Below are 7,770 nucleotides of genomic sequence, written 5' to 3'. Positions count from 1 at the left end.
TCTCTCTCTCTCTCTCTCTCTCTCTCTCTCTCTCTCTCTCTCTCTTCCTCCTCCTCCTCCTCCTCCTCCTTCTCCTTCTAGAACAGTGGTTCTCAACCTGTGGGTCACAGCCTTTGGGGCCTGAATGTTAGATATCCTGCCTATCAGATATTTACATTATAACTCATAACAGCAGCAAACTTACAGTTATGAAGTAGCAATGAAAATAATTTTATAGTTGGTCACCACAACGTGAGGAGCTGTATTGAAAGGTCGCAGCACTAGGAAGGTTGAAGATCACTGCTCTAGAGAGTCCTGACTAAAACTTTACCTTTACTGTTACTTTTCTGTTAGTGATACTAAAATCAACAGGTTGTTAAAACTACACCAGAGAAACACAAATAGAGAGAGATCTGAGTTGCGTGGCACTCTGAGATAAATATCAGGACCGTTGGGAAACCCTGGGAGGGGCTCAAGAAAGGTAGGAAAGCAAGGGGTGTGGGAAGGAGAAGAGAAAAGGAGGGAGAGAGAGAGGGATGAAGGGAGGGAGGGAAAACCAATTAGACAACTGTGCCTTCTCCTCCGCTCCCCCTCCACTTTCTGCTGAGGACCAAACACCAGACAAGTGCTCTGTGACGGAGCTACATCCCCAGCCAATCTTCACCTCCTTTTTAATCAGTAAAGTTTGATAGACAGCTGACCTATAGTCGTTAGAGAAATACCGGGTAGCTAACAAACTATGAGGGAAGAAAGACTAATACAGTACTGCAGGAGAGGTCAGCTGAGGGGACTGCATCCTCCATACTTCCACAGTTATCAAGGGCATGGCTACTTTCCAGCACCTGGAAACAACTGATGTTTTGCTTTCTTAAACGAATCTGGAAGACGTAACAGAACTTGAAATAGTTCACAGTTAGAATGTTTAATATTTTGATTGGTCTTTCCATTTCATTGACATTTCACTAATTAGAAATATTCTATAGAAGACTGTGTGAACTATGGAATGCTCACTTCAGACTCTGTGTTATGGGCATTTTCCGTAGAGTCCTGAAGACTGAACCATCATCTCCTACACTTCACTAGGATTTCATTTATGATGTAGGTCCCTCTGGACTGATGCTTTAGTACTAAGCTGGTATTTGGAACCTAATGATGTGTGGAGAGAGGCAGGGATAGAAACATCTGCTCCTGCTGATTCAGAAGAGGACGGGGACCACTGTCCAACCTCAGCTGCTTCCTGGTTCTGCTGCATACTTGAGACTGGCAGGGGCTTTCCCAGCAGGGGCAGAGGCATCAAGGAGTCGGCCCCTGGCATTCGTCTTTCTATGATTTAGTAAGCCACAGACTATTGAACAACTACTATCATTGGATTGATGAAACCTAACACAACTTCTGTTGCCTACAGTGGGTACCCCTCATGCCAGATGTTGAGAAGCTATCAACTCCATCTTCCTAGTTAGCTCTCAGGGCCTCACACCAGGTTGCTGAGGCTAGCTTGTTTGTAGACCAGGCAGCACCCAAGTCCAGTGACTTCTAAGCTTAGAATGCTCTCTGTTGGTGACTTTACTGTCCTCAAGTTTCACCTGAAGAAGTCTCACCCTTTCAATGAGCTTAGCTGAAGTGCAATGCACCCCAATCCCCACCACACGTACCATGGACTGACTTCCTAGCATATCTTAGGAGGTGTGGCCAGAAAGAGACACTGGCCATTAGCAACTTGCCCTGAATGTGTTGCAAGTTTCAGAGGGCAGTTGTCTTTGATAGTGTGAACTTGGCGGTGGGAAGGGCTTCAGGGTAAAAGGTGAAAATGCTTGGAAAACCCACATGTGTGGAGTGTCTCCTGGAGCTTGAGGCATGCCAAGGGTGATGGTGCTTGAACACGGAGGTGGATGAAGACGGTTTAGCTGAAGGTGAACCACACCATTACTGGCTAAGGCTTAGGTGACAGAGTAGAAAACACTGATACACGCAGAGGTAAAGAGGGGCAGGAACGGTGGGCAATGCTTCTGTTGGCTTGCTAATTCCCTCCCAGTCAGCACAAGGCTTCTGGAGTCGCTGCTCTGACTAACCCAGGAAGGGGCAGGAGAGATGGTGTGACCCTCCTCACCACTTGCTGTCAGTCATGCTTTTAGTTCTTTGGGGCTGTGGATGGGGTGATCCTGAAGAACTATCCAGAGACCAGGGTCAGAGCGGCTTGGTCAGTAGAACCAAGGACCTTTAATGGTTGAGACAGAGTCAGAAGAATTACTTCAAGGTTACAGTGACATGTTTGTCCACAAAGCTTTGCTCCAGACTTTCCTAGGAGATTTAGGAACGATTTCACAACAATCTAATTTTAATTTTCCCGGCAGTCTTGTGAGGAAGGTAAGAACCCTCCTTACACTTTTTTTTTTTTAACAGTTCATAAAATTCCATAACAAGTGTTTTCCAAAGAAAGCACCTGGGGCCAAAGTGTGAAGCTAGTCAGAGAAGTCTGTCTGCTCAGGACAAAGCTCTGCCTTCTTTCTTCTTTCTATGCTGACCCCTAGGCCATCAATAGCCTTCAAGTGTGGTCACCCGGGGCTTGGCACCCACCCACAGTGGCCCCCTAGAAATGATAATGGTGAGGACTTTCCTGTGGCATGGGCCCTGGACTGTGCATAGAGAAGGATTTCTTTAGCTGGGCATCGCAGAGGCCTCAGAGTTACCCTGTGGACTCTTTGAGGGTGGTCTTTGTTGGGCAACTCTAAAAGGCTTTCTTGGAGCATGAACTGATCAGGAAAGGCTGATTTTTTTAAAAAAAGGTTATTTGCCATTGTCTTCTTATTCTATTGTCTGAAGAAAGAAATAACTCCATTGCTCTGCCAGCTAAATTTTACTCCTGTCAGCAACAAACGCTTAATTTCTAACGCTGACAGAGTCGCAGGTCCAGCGTATCTGAGATTGTTCAGACCCCGAAAGAGAATGGAACATCTCCCCTTTGTTTAACACAGGATTTGAAGCAGGCTACACGGAAATAGCTGTATTTCATGAAAGGAGGCAGTCAAGAAGAAAAAGACCCTTTGTGTGGAATCGAATTTCTGTTTTAATGAGATGAGATTGAGATGGGTTATGGATTTACTTTTGATTATATTTCTTATCAATGACTGCTTAAGGCGTCTCTTTTTCATATTTAATTGCTAAAATGAGCTTAGGCCTGGAGGCCCCTTACAAAGTCAATTTTTTCTTTTTCTTTTTTTCTTTTTTTTAAACTTTTAGTCTAGAATTGGCAAAATGAAGGACGTAAGAGGTCATGAGTGATGCCCAAATGCCTGCCAGCATCTCACTTCAGCTGAAATTGAATTCTAGAAAAGATCGGTGTGGCTTCTAAGCAATCTTTGGTATTGTCCACCAAACCTGGCAAGCATGTAATCTAATATACTGAATATACACACACAAGACTCCCTTAAAATGTCATCAGTACAGCTACGGGCTGGAGCGGGGCCCATGGGTGTACAGCAGCGGGGGCGGGGGCTGGAGCGGGGCCCATGGGTGTACAGCAGCGGGGGCGGGGGCTGGAGCGGGGCCTATGGGTGTACAGCATCGGGGGCTGGAGCGGGGCCTATGGGTGTACAGCAGTATAGCTCTGAAGCTGGTGGTCCATTCTTTGTGCATGTTGAAAACGTGGGAGGATTTATTAGGAAATGATTATGCTATTTCATTATCTAATAGTTGGGCAATGATTACAGCATTTTGTTAAGTCCTTATGATCAAACCTTCTGGATTTATGGCAGGATGCTCTACAGGAAAGGGAGTTAATTCAGTCCTGAATTTGAATGGTGAATCTTTGTTTACACTCATGCTTGTTTTCCCCAGAAGATCTAGAATCAACAGCTAATGCTTTGTGTTTCCCACAGTGTGATGCTGTTGTTATTTTGAAGTTGATAAGACAGGGGTTTGAAAGGACCCTTCCCCGCATTCTGAGGTCTACGAAGGCTGTGATCAGAGTCTATTTCAAGCCATTCCAATGTCTTCTGCTCAGGGATCGTCGGTGACCTAGGGCTGGAAAGAAGACTCAGCAGATAAGGGCACTTGCTGCTCTCTCAGAGGACCTGGCTTTGGCTCCCAGCACCCACATAGTGGCTCACATGACCATCTGTGACTCCAGTTCCATGAGACCTGAAGCCCTCTTCTGGACTCCCTAGGCACTGAGCACACATGTGGAGCACAGGCGTGCATGCAGGCAAAGTACTCATATACATAAAATATAAATTAACTACCGCTACAAACCATCAGTGACTCCCCGTGACCATAGGAAACCGAAACTCCTCAGCTCACAGTGTTCAAACCAGCGGTGAGTGTCCCCCTTCTATCACAGAGCTTTTACTGTCAGGCACAGAAAGTGACCGGAGCAAAGACCTGGAGGCAGGGAATCACGGCAGTGCATGTTGTGATAGTGAATGAATGGGCCTGAAGGGCCCTGTGCCATGCCTGACACTGGAAGGCTCCTGAAATCCTCTGTCACATGCATTGCACTGAGTGGCTGCCAGAGACGGGCTGACAGCAGGGATGCAGAAACTATGACCTCATCATCCACATCCCGGCTCCAGCCCTGTATCTGCTGTGGGTTCAGGGCCGGTGAGCAACCAGCACGGATGTGTTAACAGCTCTGACATCTGCTCAGGTCTCAGTCCTAGCAGTGATGACAGTGTTTTCTTGATTTAGGCAAATGTATTTCCCCTCACTACAGCAGCGTTTAAAAATCACAGAGACCTTAAGATTCTTGGCTATTAGGAACTTAGCAGTTACATAGCTGTAGTGGCTGAAGAGGCATACACACACACACTTACATACCATATACATACATATGCACACACTGCACACACATACACACATACACACATACATGTGCACACACCACACATACATAAACATACATACACTACACACACACCACAACCCCCCATACATACACATCACAAACATTTACACACACACACACACTCACACACACTTACATACCATACACATACATATATATACACATCACACACATATACACACATAAACCACACACACATACACCCACACTGTACACACATACAAACACATATACACATACACACACATACACATGCATGCTCACACACACATACCACACAGACATAAACACATACATATACGCATACACACATATTTACACTCCATACACAGACACACACATACACAATACTACACACACATACACTATACACATACACCACACACACACCAAACATACACACATACTACACACACACACATGCACACATACACTATACACATACACCACACACATATACCACACACACACACATATACCACACACACATATACACACATACTACACACATATACACACATACTACACACATATATACATACACACAGACAGACACACACACAGACACACACACAGACATACACACAGACAGACACACACAGACACACACACAGACATACACACACACAGACACACACACAGACAGACACACACATACACAGATACACACATACACAGACACACACACAGACACAGACACACACATACACAGACACACACACACACATACACACACACACACACACACCTCCACCCTCTCTTTGTTGTCCATCCCAGGCAGTGTTTCTCCTGGCTATCCTTTGTGACAAGGAGTGATTTCTCCTCTCTCCTAGCAACAGCAGGGTCCCTTTAGAAGGCGTTTGTCTCCCTTTCTGAGCAAAGGAAGCTGGGGCAGAGGGAGACAAGACAGAGGGAGCTCCAGGCCTCCTGCTCCCTCTCAGTGGAAGCTGCTCTTAGCTTTGGAAAATTCCAGAGGGAGGGATGGGAGGATGTGTGCTCTCCAGGCGGGTTTGCATCTGATAGTGAAGATGTGAGGTCTAGTGACCTCTGGCCCCTCAGGCTGTTCTGGGGGGTGTTGGGGCAGGTGAAAGGTGGCTAGAAGTACCCACCGAGAGTGAGCTGCAGAGACAGACGGTGGTGTGAGCACCCCAGCGGAGAAAGAGGAGGAGATAACCGTGTGGGCTGGCACACAACAGCCTGAGACACAGATGAAAGCAGAGCCCAGTTACCACAGTGCACATCAGAGGAAGATCCGCCAGTGAAGTCGGATCAAGGTTCCTTCAGAAGTAACAGGAACTCTGGAGAGCACCATCTCTAGGCTTACAAGGCACCGAGGAGAAAGACCACAGGCTGGGGAGGGGTGGCGACGGTTGGACAGACAGACGGACACAAGTGGTCATCGCCTTCTTCTTATTTCAGGCTATTTGAGACCCAGGAAGCCCGAGGCACAAACAACTGAACTGAAGGCAAGGGAAGGAGAGCATAAATTGCTACAAAACACAGAATGGAAGCAAATGTCCTTTTTGGTTTACAGACAACAATGTCAGCAACAAATTATACTGTGGGCCCGGCACATCCCTGCAAGCTCTTTAGACATGTGAACCCATGTGGGCCTGGGTGGGTAAAGGCAGAGGTCTAGTAAATATACGAACTCATCTCATCATTACAACAACCCCATGAAGAAGTTATTTGTATTATTTTACTATTATTACTATTGTTATTACTATTATTTTATTCTACGGTTTTCCAGATGAGGCAGCTGAGGAAGGCATTTTCCGCCTCTCAGTCAAGTTGAGCAGATTTCCTGTGCAACTGTAATAGAGATGCCTACACTACTGCTCTGGGGACTTCCAAGAACAAATTGGGGCAGGAAAAATGGAGGAATGGATTCTCTTCACCTCCCTGTGAGAAGTGGTGGGAGAAGACCAGGCTGCCCTGGGAGGTCCAGCTTCTGTACGTGAAGACTCCTTGTCAACACTGGGAAACAGTCAGTGTTTGTATGGAGGGGACTGACAGAGAATATTTGCACCCACGGTTACCAAAGTACCTTGTAAAAAATGACTTCACCCACACCTTCTGCCGCCACAGCGGGGAACAGAGTGCCAAGACATCTATAGGTTAGACCACGAGCCGCCTGAAACTTGAAAGGACAGCTTCTGGTAGGAACTCTCCTGAGGTGGGGCTTCTGCAGCTGCAGTCGAGCAATGCCCCAGCATGATTCATAAGCACACCTAAGTCTTTGAGAATCTTGCATTCTGATCTGAAAATAATACAATTCTTGTGTTTTCTCAAGGGTGATTGCCTTACTGTGAGGAGAAACCAAGATGGCTTTTGACCTCAGGATTTTTAGTATATTCACAAGCTGAGCTGAAGTGACAGAGCCCTGAGATTTTTGCCTTTGGGTGTGCTGCGCCTCAATCTAACCTGTCAGGTCCCTGGTGGTCTTTTCTGACCTTGAAAGGTTGGGGAGAACTTAAATCAGATTTTTATTTTTCACTTGAAAGTGATCTCTAGCTGAGAGATTATTTCTGGTATGTGTCATAATGATAAGATTCATGGAAGGTGCAGCAGGGAGGTGCTCCCTAGGGTGCAGCAGGGAAGTGCTCCCTAGGTGGTCCTGTGAAAAACGATGTTTTGATCATTCGGAACTCAAGACCCTTTATGAAAATCTAGGCCTCGTTGTGGGAGCTAATTTATATAGACACATTTTTTTTTCTAAGAATGCTTGAGGTTTGTTTCTAGAATGTTTCTAGAAAGTGTGTGTACATGTGTTCACATGTGTGTGCAAGTGTGTGTATGTGTGCATTTGTAAGAGTATATGTGCGTGTACACAGGTGAATGTGCATATGTGAGTGTGTGTGTATGTGAGTGTGTGTGCATGCACGCGTGTGTGTATGTGTCTGAGTGTGTATGTGTGCATATTGAGTGAGTGTGCATGCACATATGTGAGT

This window comes from Grammomys surdaster, unplaced genomic scaffold, assembly GCF_004785775.1.
Source record: "Grammomys surdaster isolate TR1022 unplaced genomic scaffold, NIH_TR_1.0 190, whole genome shotgun sequence".
Taxonomy (NCBI): domain Eukaryota; kingdom Metazoa; phylum Chordata; class Mammalia; order Rodentia; family Muridae; genus Grammomys; species Grammomys surdaster.
Note: the sequence above shows the minus strand (reverse complement) of the source record.